The 13078-nt window shown below is 34.8% G+C and overlaps 1 non-coding gene across 1 annotated transcript; it reads right to left on the bottom strand.

The window, feature by feature from the left end:
• Nucleotides 1–7718: 7718 nt before the first annotated feature.
• LOC131513232 (U6 spliceosomal RNA) lies at nucleotides 7719–7825 on the bottom strand. Its single transcript, XR_009262466.1, has one exon. It is a non-coding gene; the product is annotated as a U6 spliceosomal RNA (small nuclear RNA).
• Nucleotides 7826–13078: the final 5253 nt, after the last annotated feature.

Genomic DNA, 13078 nt, shown 5'->3' with positions numbered 1-13078 from the left:
TTATTTTGACAGAGATTGCATTGAATGTGTAGATTGTTTTGGGTGGTATCGACATTTTAACAACATTTTTTCTTCCAATCCATGAGCATGGAATGTTTCTCCATTTCCTTGTGTCTTTTTCAATTTCTTTCACAAACTTTCTATAGTTTTCAGTGTACATATATTTAACCTCTTTGGTTAGGTTTATTTCTAGGTATCTTATGTTTTTTGATGCAGTAAATCGCTCTCCCTCTCGCTCTCCCTCTCTCTCTTCCTCTCAAGATTTCCCTCTCTGTTGACTCATTTTTAGTGTATAGAAACGCTACTGATTTGTATGTTGATTTCATATCTGTGATGTTGCTGAATTCATGTATCAGTTCTAGCAGTTTTTTGATGGAGTCGTTTCGGTTTTCCACATAGAGTATCATTTATTTTGAAAACAGTAGAAGTTTGACTTCTTTCTTGCCAATTTGTATGTCTTTTATTTCTTTTTGTTGTCTGATTGCTGAGGCTAAGACTTCCAGTACTATGTTGAACAACAATGATGAGAATGAACATCCCTGTAATGTTTCTGACCTTAGTGGGAAAGATCTCAGCTTTCCTCCATTGAGGATTATATTTCTTGAGGGTTTTTATCAAGAAATTCATGCTATATTTTGTAAAATGCTTTTTCTTCATCTTTTTAAGGGATCATGTGGTCCTTATCCTTTCTTTTATTAATGTGATGTGTTACATTGATTGATTTGTCGATATTAAACCAGCCTTGCAGCCCATGAATAAATCCAACTTGATTGTAGTGAATAATTCTTTTAATTTCTTGTTGAATTTTATTTGCTAGTATCTTGTTGAGAATATTTGAAGAAGAAATATCCAAAGAAATCGGTCTGGGGGCGCCTGGGTAGCTCAGTTGGTTGAGCATCCGACTTTGGCTCAGGTCATGATCTTACAGTTTTTGGGTTCGAGCCCACATCAGGCTCTGTGCCAACAGCTTGCTCAGAGCCTGCAGCCTGCTTCAGATTCTGTGTCTCCTTCTCTCTCTCTCTCTGCCCCTCCCCCGCTCATGCTCTGTCTCTCAAAAATAAATAAATGTTAAAAAAATTAAAAAAAAAAAGAAATCGGTCTGTAATTCTCCTTTTTTGTAGGATCTTTGTCTGGTTTTGCGAACAAGGTAATTCTGGTCTCATATAATGAATTTGGAAGTTTTCCCTTCATTCCTATTTTTTTGGAACAACTTCAAAAGAAAAGATATTAACTCTTCTTTAGATGTTTGGTAGAATTATCCTGGGAAGCCATCCAGCCCTGGACTCTGGTTTGTTGGGAGATTTTTGATTACTGATTCCATTTAGTTACTGGTTATGGGTCTCAGGCCATGCATATTTTCAGACCACAATGCTATGAAAATTGAAATCAACCACAAGAAAAAATTTGGAAAGACCACAAATACTTGAGGGTTAAAGAACTGAAGAATCAATGGGTTAATCAAGAAATTAAAGAGGAAGTAAAAAAGTACATGGAAGTTAATGAAAATGAAACACAGCAGTCCAAAACCTTTGGATGCAGTAAAGGTGGTCATAAAAGGGCAGTATACAGCAATCCACGTCTTCCTAAAGAATAAAGAAATGTCTCAAATACACAATCTAACCTTACACTTAAAGGAGCTGGAAAAAGAACAGCAATTAAAGTCCAAAACAATCAGAAGGGAAATAATAAAGATTAGATCAGAAATCAATGATATCAGAATAAAAAAAATAGAACATATCAACAAAACTAGGAGCTGATTCTTTGAAAGAATTAACAAAATTGATAAACCCCTAGCCAGATTCATCAAAAGGAAAAAAGAAAGGACTCAAATATAATCACACGTGAAAGACTAGAGATCACAACCAACACAGCAGAAATAAAACAACAATAAGAGAATATTATGACCAATTACATGACAACAGATTGGTTAATGTGGAAGAATTGGATAAATTCCTAGAAACATATGAACTACCAAAACTGGAAGAGGCAGAAATAGAAAATTTGACATGTATGTCCTTACGAGAACATTCATTCATTCATTCATTCAAGAAACATGTAAATGCCTATTTTTTCCAGATCTTATGCTAGTCTTTGAACTGTGAAAAAGAGAGATGTAGTCCCCAGTCTCATAGGATACATGTATCTCCTACAGAGATATAGTCTCTCTTTACTAAATACTCTCACTGATAGCATGAAATAAGACTTTCTTATGTGGAATGATCAAAAATGTTTCAGGTAGCACATTTATTGTCAATTAATTCTAATTGGAAGGTAGTTGGTTATCAGTATAGGTTTTAGGAGTAGGAAAATAATTTAAATAAAAATGTATTGAAAGAAAATTATTCTATTAGTGGTCTGAAGAACAAACTTGGATTGGTTGTAGGGAGAAGCAGAGGAGGCTGGGGGGCCAATTAATTACCAGAAAATTATCAACTGCTTTCCTTCTAATAAGGTACAGAAAAAAATAGAAAAATAATAAAATATTAACATTTACTTATTGAGGTCTTCAGTGATTTATATATGTAAATTTACTCTTTCCCACATTGTTTTTTCTTTATAACTGCAGTAAAGAGATACAGGTAAGGTCACTGAGATATAGAAAAGTTTGCCCTAAATTGTTTTTCGAGTGAGTGGAAGAGGTAGGATCAACAGATGTTAACCTACCAGTACTTTGTTTCCTTAACATTCTTTAACCATTTAACTATTGATAAATGGAGAAGATTAAAAGGATGCATTATCCAGAAAGAAGAGATATTAGTCAATAAGCTTTATATTTTTGACTGGGACTAACTATGGAGGTTGATAGTTGGGTTTCCTTATCTCAGAGACAGATCTCAATGTGTAGTAATAATTGCCTTGTATCCTTTGTAGTATAAATATTAACACGCATTTATCAATCAAGATTTTATTATAGATTTATGCAGATTAACTTTATTTTTAACAGTGGAGAATTAGATAAAATGCTTCAGATCTTCTGTCACATCTCTGTCACATCTACTACTCTGTCATATCTACTGACTCATTCTCTAGAGAAACGTGGTTGTGAAGTTTGAATTTTATTTCTTAATGTATCTTGGCTTGTTTTCATGTATAAAGGATGGTATTCTCTGTACTGCTCATTTTTGCATTTAAAATGCCTCATTTGAACAGCTTTGATTGATCTGTTTTTCTTGTTGGGAAGGTTATTATAAAGTTTATTTAGCACCTTTCATATTTCCATTTCCCATTTCCCTGCAAGTCACACTCATTTTTAAACGTGGCAGGCAAGGATCTGTTAAGCCACATTTCCACCTTTGTAACAATCAGTGTAACCTATGTCAATGCTAGGGAAAGACCTAGGTCTTCTATCTTACTTTTTATTTTCCCCTGCAATTGAGACTTTTTTATTTTTCAATTTTAGGCTAATTTCCCAGTTAAAACATATTTTTAAGTTTTCAAATAAAGCATTCCTTTTGTATGGAGGGAAACATTTTAATACTCTCCCATATTTCTATTTTATTCCTTGAAAAATCAAGATGTTGGCAAATTAAATGTGTCCAGAAAAGCATAATCAATATAGTGAAGGGTTAGTAAATTATCATGTACAGAGGACAGATTAAAAGAGAGAGGATATTTAGTTTGTAGAAGAATAGTGTGTATTATAAGCTACATTCCTCATTTGTAAAAATGAGGAATGCTTATGCTGCGTAGTTTCAGAGAATAAAACTAGTTACATCCAAATTAAAGGGTAATTTATTTCAGTTCAATATAATGCAATATCTCAACAAATCATATTGTTATTATGCCTCCCATTAATTTATTATTCATTTGTTAATTAACATTTATTCAGTTCTGGGTATAGAAATTAATAAAACATGCATTTTACTCTCATGAAATATATACTTCATCCAGAGTGATGCCTTATGCAACAAACAGAGTATTAGTCTTGTAGTGGAGATGAGTACTGAGTCATCCTTTGGCGCTTTGTGGACAGTAAATGCCTTGACTCATCTAAACTATCCTCTTTCACAGGTTTGCATTAGAGGATCCTCAATAATAGGAAAGAAATGGACCCACTCATCATAAAGAATAGACTTCCTTGATGTGCATGTATACTCCATCCCCCAGGGAGTATTCAAGAAGTGTTCGAAACATGGCCCAGTCTGAGATGCAGTTGAAGGTATAAGACATGGCTCAGTCTGAGACACGGTTGAAAGCATTTCAGTATTGATAGGAAGTTTGATACAGATGAATAATTCCTAAGAGCTTTCACAGCTTTAATTTTGTGGACCTACACCTAAAATAGGAAAATGGAAATGCATTCTTTGCCTTCTTACCATCTTAGCCTTAAGAGGTATAGTTCTCTATGGAATGCCCAGAAGATAATCTACTCATATGAGATCTTCACATCATCAAAATCATGGTAACAATTTGAATGTCAAGTAGGTGATATAAAAATAAATACTGATTAAGTCCAATTATCATGTCTTAATATTGAAAACATTTTCTCCAAATAATGCAATGCCTTTATGAAAACAGGACTGGCAACAAAAGCAGCCAAGTATCCCCCTAACATTGATTATGTTTGTGAAAACTGTTTTGTGAAATATGTTCTTCTTAAAATTCAGAATTCCAAATAGGGGAAGGTTAGAATAATGAGGCCATTAAAATGACATGCTGATGGTGATCAATTAAGATATATTATAGCAATATAGACCTTCTTAAACCTGCTTCACTGGGAAGTCTATGTGTAGGACACAGATCTTCATCTTAAGTAAACGTTTGTCTGTGTTTATGGATGTCATCTTGTAGGTTTAGATGCTGCACTAAATTCCACAACAAGGAAAAGGAGAGAGACAGACAGAGAGAGACACACAAAGAGAGAGACAGAGAGAGAGAGAGAGAGAGAGAGAGACAGAGAGAATTCCCCCAAAGACAACTGCTCCTTGCAAAGAAAAAAAATTGTTTGTAATTTATTTGTACTCAAAGTGTAGTGTTATGATGGATGTTTATTAAAAAAACAAAAGAACATTTGGATCAAAATTTAAATGCTTGGGGAGTGATATGTTTTTAATAGTTTGGGATGAAGTAGTCCTGGAAGGAAAATTATTTGAAAATAAAATACTTGATCTAGTATGAATTTTATGGTTTATATACCATTTTAACAGCAAATGTAATCTCTCTCACTCTTCAAAATAATCCTGTGAGGTCTTCATTAAGGTATCTTAAGGAAATAAGTCTTGCAAGACTGAAAAGATCTGCCTAAAGTTACATCATTAGAAAGTGTCAGACCCAAAACTTAAGTCCACGTCTTCTGTCTCCCTTTTGTGTTCTTATCACTCTACATCGATGAAGACCTCATCTTTGAAATTATATGAAAAGTCAGCAAATTAAGGGTAGAGAAATGACTCCATCTGACAACATTCGTTTGCCACCACCGCTGCATTCAAAGGACCACATGAGAAACTTTGTGTATATTTTGAGTATTGTAGGAAAAATTTTCCTTTTCTGAAGACCCTGTGAGCTTATAAGAGAAAGTAGGAAAATGATAATGGTCATAAGGAAAATTATAAGAGAATCAAAGGTACTAATCCTCAATTTCCTTTTTTTAACTTAATAAGTTTTTTGTTTATGTTTTTTATTATAAAAGTATACAGAAGTCAGAAGGAAATTATGCATAGTTCAAATATGCAGAGGTGATCCCTGTTGATATTTTAACTTTTTTCCAGTTTTTATTCTATGAATTTTTATGTAGTTGAGGATCATGTCATAGTTACATATTGTATATTTACTCACATAATATTGTCATAATAATTTTTCCATATCACTAGAATTCTTTGTAAGTAACATTTTTATTACATACATAATATTCCATTTAATGGAAAAGGTATTTAATTGCAACACTTTCCTAATGTTAGATATTTAGGTTGTTTTCAACGTGTCACTCTTTTAGAAAACGTTAGGATGAAAATGTTCTTCTTTTGAAAGTAGAATACCATACCCTATATTGCATTGTTTTGTTATAGAAGTAGATTATGATTTACATAACATAAAATATGATTTATATTATATATTTATAGCAATATAAAATATTATCTTTACAAAACAGAAATTATTAGAATGAGTAGAAACTGTAAACCAGGATAAATAGACAGATAGATGAAAGGGAGAAGAAAAAAAAGGAAAGATTGATAGATTGATAGATAATGGTAGCTTAAGGAAGAAGGCATAAAGAGGGCATTCTAAAGTAATATATATAGAAGCCAGAAGGAATATATTTTCTTGGAGGATAAGGGGTATTGTATATAAAACAAGACTAAGAACTATTGCGTAAATTTGGGGGGATGTATATGATTTTTAGAGATGTTAGAAAGAGGCAACTGAAGTCCTCTTTAGATATTTGATTAGTAGGGAAGTCTTGGAAACCTGATGTATTAGGGTCCAGACAGAGACAGAACCCATATCAGTGATTTCACAGAAAATATTTCATATAGTAATTTTAAGTGGGTATAAAATTGCCCACTATTGAAAGAGTAAAAGAAAACTCTAAGGTGTAGGAGAGATGGCAACTGCTGGAAGCTGCCAGCAGAGGGAGAAGCTCCGCTCTTCTGCACATGGTGTCTTTGGTGTCTCTGAGCTCAGGAGAGAGAGGCATCCTGGGTCTGGTACTCAGACCTCTGAGAAGGGGACCCTGCTGCTATAGAAACATGGGGAGCCATCATGGGGACAAAGACTTGCTGAAGTGTTACTCACAGGAACCACAAACTGACAGAGATCCCTCAGGACAACGAAAAGCCAGGAGCAAATTCTGGCTTCCTCTTCCAACCCTGCAGCCTTTCTCAAGCTCCCTCTATTCACAGAATCTGTTAGGGAAAAGCCACCAAAGCAAAAACTGGTCTCAGGACCAGCTTCCCAGAGGACACAAGGGTGGGTTTGGAGCAGAAAAATATTTTGATAACTGGCATAGCCTGGGACACCTGGGTGGCTCAGTCACTTAAGTCTCCCACTCTGGATTTTGGCTCAGGTCGTGATCTTGCGGTTTGTGAGTTCGAGCCCTGAATGGGGCTCTGCGGGTCGACCTGGGATTCTGTCTCCTCTCTCTGCCCCACTTTCACTCGCTGTGGCGCTCTCTCACTCTCTCTCTCTCTCTCTCAAAATAAATGAATAAACTTAAAAAAATTGGCACCACTCATATCTTCTGACATGGATTGAATAAATAGATCATTGAAGGCAATACACCTATTTAGGATAAGGCACTCAGAGCCAAGACTCACTCCTTCTTTTCTTCTTGGATTGTGGAAATGAAAAGGCTTCATTCTGATAAATTCAGTTACCATCTTCCTGTGCTTTTAAAGAAAGAGATCTGAAACTCAGGATACACAGGTCAAAGCTCCTACTCTGCCACTGGATTATGTTATGACCCTGAACAAATTTTTACATCGCTTAGACTCAGTTTACTCTTTAATAAAAGGAAGCTATGTCTTTTGTATCTCATGAAGTTTTGTGAGGACCAAAATGAGATAATATCATGAAAGCACTTTGTATGTCACCAAATCATTGATTTCCTTTCCAAATCCAGATCGTTTCTGAGTATGACAGGGTGAATTTCTATAATATCACTTTTCTCTCCGATGTGTATTATAAACATTGATGGATTTTATGGGTTAATCTTGTTTAGTATGATTGAAATGTATCACTCTCTTGCCTGCCTATTTTTTCCTTTCTTCTTTTTTTTTTTTTTTAATATGGAACACTTCACGAATTTGTGTGTCATCCTTGCGCAGGGACCATGCTAATCTTCTCTGTATCATTCCAATTTTAGTATATGTGCTGCCGAAGCGAGCACTGTTTTTTCCTTTTTAAAAAAAAGTTTATTTATTTTTTTTTTGAGAGAGAGAGAGAGAGAAGGCGTGCACAGGTGTATGTGCACACAAGCGGGAGAGGGGCAATGAGAGAGTGAGAGTGAGAGAGAGAGAGAGAGAGAGAGAGAATCCCAGGCAAGCTCCATGCTGTCAGCACAGAGACTGATCCAGGGATTGATCTCATTTCCCTGAGATCATGACCTGAGCCAAACTCAAGAGTTGGATACTTAACCGACTGAGCCACCCAGACACCATTTGCCCCTTGCCTGCATATCGTATAGTAACTTCAGTCCCCACTGCCTACATTGTAGTCACATGCTATTTAAGCAACAAATTACATTTTCATCCTCACCTACATTTGCTAAAGTCTTTCTCCATAATATATTTTTGTAAAAATGAAAATAGGCATAGCCTCGTTTGACCTTCTATAATAGAATAGTTTACTTTGTGTGAACACACTGTGTTTTCATGTTTGTATGTAAATCTCTTTATTCTATCACTTATTAATGATTTGTTTGTTTATAACATTCTCCTTGTGAGATTGTAAGCCCTTTGATATTGGAGGTAGTTTTTATTTATTTTTTTAAATGTTTATTTATTGTGAGAGAAAGGAAGAGAAAGAGTGGGAGAAGGGCAGAGAGTGAGGGAGAGAGAGAATCCCAATCAGGTTCCACAATGTCAGCACAGAACCCTACGTGGAATTAGATTTCACAAACCATGAGATCATGACTTGAGCTGATGTACAGTCAGGTGCTTAACGAACTGACCTACCCAGGCACCCCTAAAGGTAGTTTTTATATCAGTGCTTCTTACAGTGCCTTGCAGGTCACAAGCACATAATTAATACTTTTGCATAATATATTTGCAGAAGACTTGTCAAAACATTATGTTCAATTTGATATAAGAGGTGAAAGAGACAAAGAAACCAAAGATTACAGGTTTGTGAGTCTAGAAATGATGGGAATTTTTATGTAATATAGAAATTTGAAATAAATGATGGATTAGAAGAAAGTTATAAACCCATTTGTCAACATGCTCAGGTTTGGTTGTTAGGAGAATGGTTAGTTGAAATGTTTTGATCAATTAAGAGACTGTTTTTAGAGGGTTGGCAAAGGAGAACTAACTGAGGGACAAAGAACAGAAAGGCCTAGGAGAGTGTCATTCACCTAATAAAATGTATTGAACATATTATTTTGTGCAAGGAATCATTGGTGACTACAATTGATATGATTGCCAACTGTTGTGAAACGTACAGATTTAGTGCTTTAAACTGGTAGAAGCAAATCCCAGAAGTTGGTGTCCTTTCATATTTATTCATCCTTTCAACAGATATTTGCTTAGTACCATTCATAAACATGTTGTTGCGCTACATTCTTGGGGATATAGCAACAAAGAAATCAGAGAGCCTCTGAGATAACTGCAATTAGTATATAAAACCCTGGGGAGCCAGCAGGCAATGGTGTTGAGGCTGCTAGAGGAAGAGGTCTCCTTCAATAGTGTCTGAGCCTGGAAACTTTCTTCTATTTGTCTTAGTCTTCTTGTGAACAATAATCCATGTTCTCTAGCCTCTAATATATCTGACCTAATAATCAACTCCTGGAAAAAAGTATGGACACTGCCTAGAAAAGTACTGCTGGTCTAAAAAGTAGGTGTCCTAGATTCAGGGAATTCCTATCTTGCTAAAGCCAAAGTGTCTTAAGTTCTCTTCTCAGTAGATATTTTTTTATATTTCAAGGGAGCAGACCACCTGGACACATCTTGAGCAGTTGTTGGGGCATGGTTGGGCTCCATTTGTCCCCATATTGAGCCCTGTGTTTCTAGAGCTTAGTTAAGAGAAGAGATACATTTGCATTAATCACATTTCTGTTCAAAAGCTATTTCCTCAGAAATATCTTTGTATTAAAAGAGATGTCACTCCCTATCCCTTTACTCTTCATTATTTTTCTCATGTTATTAATTGGCATTATCCTCTATATCATCGATTCTTTATATCTATTCTATTTATGGTTTGTCTACCCATTTGAATGTAAATTTTATGAAAACAGAGATTTAATTTTTTTTGTCATTATTGCATCTCCAGTGCCTAAAACAATGCCTGACATATAATAGGTATTTGATAGTTACAGGATGACTTTGTTGAATGGAAGACTAGATTTTTGTTTAAGTTCTCCGCCAAAACATCATTTTCATTGTTTCCTTTGCTAAAGATTTTCTTCCACAGGTTTCTCTAGCCCTTTAATATAGGGAACATTCCTAGTACTTGACATAATTTTATAGCTCGATATGGGGTCTAAAATCCAAGCTGGTATCTGGGAAAAAAAAGATATCTTATCTAAGGGACCCAGGCACAAGAAAATGAATTAAGAGTCTCATTATCGAGTCAGTACTCTTAAATTAAGAAGGGGCTCTTTGGCTAGAGTTGGTACATATCAACCTTCCGTCAAGTAGGCTTGAAGGGTCATTCTCATTAGTACTGATCCAAAGCTCCTTACACTCCTTTCACCTAAGTCTGGATTTTAGCCAAATCTAGACTGAAATAATCTGAAGTGAAGAGTGAAGTGCACCACATGAGAGGAAAGGCAACTGAACTATGCAGAAGCAAAGGACACTTTGAGTTTCTATGTAGCTGTAGCAACTGGAATCCAAACAACCAGTTTACCAAGACATTCCATCAATGGTTACCTGAAGAGTTACAAGGACTTAACTTGCATGACTAAAGTGACCAAAAACCTTAGTCAAATGAGCAGCTTGTTCAAAAGGATACATGCCCCCTATGTTTATTGCAGTATTATTTATAATAGCCAATTATGGAAGGAGCTTGAGTGTCCACTGATAGATGAATGGACAAAGAAAAATGTGGGACACACACACACACACACACACACTGGAATATTATTCAGCCATAAAACAGAATTAAATCTTGCCATTTGCAACAACATGGATGGAGCTAGAGAGTAGAATTGCTAAGTGAAATAAGTCAGAGAAAGATAAATACCATACTATTTCACTCATTTGTGGGATTTTAAGGAACAAGAACAAAAAAAAGAGAAAAAAAGAGAGACATACAAAACAACAACAACAAAAAAACAGACTCTTAGCTATAAAGAACAAACTGATGGTTACCATAGTGGAGTGGGGGGAGCAGTTGGTGAAACAGGTGATGGGGATTTAGAAGTGCACTTGTGTTGAGTACAGGGTGATGTATGGAAGTGTTGAATCACTATGTTGTATACCTGAAACTAATATAATACTGTATGTTAACTATACTGGAATTAAAATTTTTAAAATGAGCACCTGGTAACAACTTTTAAAACATAATACAATGAATAGTCATATGTATGACCAAGGACTATGAAAATATCTGTTTTTAGAAGTTTCAGTGATTATTTCTTTCTGGTATTTAACATTTACCATCCAATGCACAACAAATACATTTTTTTGCAGCAATATAGTTGGAATCTAAAACCCATTAAATCTCAGTTTGTGAGTATCATGTTTCTCTAAAGTTTCACTCAGCCTCTCAGTAAATACTTAACACAAGAAGGATGGGGTAAAATCCTAACTTGCTAATGTTTGAATATAAATACCAATATGCTAGGGCACATATCCAAATGGTTTATGCAGCTACATGAATAAAACTGAATTAGTCTGGAGCTTGTGGTCAAGAATGTCTTTAATGTCAGAGAGGGTACTTAAAGGTAGTGCTACCCTCGCTGGTGATGATGAGTTTATATGTCATTGGCTGCTTTCTTGCCTTCTTTTGCTTCGGTTCAAGCAGAACGAAGGATTTTTTTTTTTTGTCTAGATGAGATTATCTATAAAAAAACCTTTCAGTCTCAAGCTTCTTGTACCCTCAAACTGTGCTCCTGGGAGTCTTCTGTGTTCCTCTGAACATCATTGAACATCAAAGTCCAGCATGGGAATTGAGGAGATTTTAGTCAGGCATGCACTTCATCCAGAGTAACTCCACTTTTACTTCATTTACATACTGGAGTTTGAAGTATATTTTCACTTGAACAAAGTGTTTTGTGAATAAAAACAAAAAAAATTTGGACACAAAGAGAGTAGAGTGGGACTGGGTATAGGCCAATGACTCTCCAGAAAAAAGAACTGGTCTTTGTTAATTATTGATATATCTTTCAATTTGATTTTGGTGATTCCAATGGTCTCTGCATGAAAATGTGGTTAGATCCATTACCTCTATTACTTTTTTGTATTAAAATATGGTTTGTTGTATCACTCAATTACCAATGCAAGAGACCAGGGCAGGAATTCACGTTCTAAGAAAAAGCATATTAATAAATAGTTTTCATGAAAACAGCGATTTTCTGTGGAAAGGAATATTGATATATCTGGGCATGCAACTTATTAATTATCTCTGAAGTTAGCTATGCATGATTGACTCTGATGTCTATCACCAAGTATAAGAAAAGTTACTCATGAGAATATATTAACCATGTTCTAAAAACGTATTATAGAGACTGATTGATTTAGTGGGAAAGCTTACTTCATATTGACACATACATTTAACTAAGACAATGAGAATGAAAAGAAAATGGTATTTGAAGGTAGGAGTTAATGGAGCAAGGGAAATTGAGAATGCAGAAAAATCACAACCTGAGCTCAAACCAGAGAAAACTTTTGAGTTATATTTTAATGATTATTTGATAGAACACCTTTTTAACACAAGAAGTATTTAACTTGGCATTAATTTGAATCTTAGGTTCTGTGCCTTTGAGAGGCTATGGATTATAATGAGATATAATTATAATTATAATATATATATAATTAAAATGATATATAATTATAAGATTATAATTGGAAATTAGAGAGCAGTGACTATCATTATAAGGACCTCAGATAAGAGGGACATTGAAAAGTCATTGAGTTGAATACCAAGGGGTTGGAGTTCTGAGCTAAGCTTTACCAAACATTACTGACCATAGACAATTAACATTTTCTCTCTTTAGGTCTCAGTGTCTATAATTTCAGGAAATAGAATTAGTCATTCCTAACATTCTTCCCAGCTCTATCATTATATGAATTAAAACAAAATAGAAAGCTTGGACTCATGGCATATGTGATATTCTATCTATCTGTCTATCTATCTATCTATCTATCTATCTATTCATTCATTCTATTTATTTATTATGAAATCTAGTTGAGATAAAAATAAAATTGATTTTACAGCAATCTGTGTGCAGAGAAAAACAGTTTGAAAACTAGAAGATAAATAG

The sequence above is a fragment of the Neofelis nebulosa genome, chromosome 5 (genome assembly GCF_028018385.1).
Source record: "Neofelis nebulosa isolate mNeoNeb1 chromosome 5, mNeoNeb1.pri, whole genome shotgun sequence".
Classification (NCBI taxonomy): domain Eukaryota; kingdom Metazoa; phylum Chordata; class Mammalia; order Carnivora; family Felidae; genus Neofelis; species Neofelis nebulosa.
Note: the sequence above shows the minus strand (reverse complement) of the source record. Positions and strands in the feature narration are given on the sequence as shown.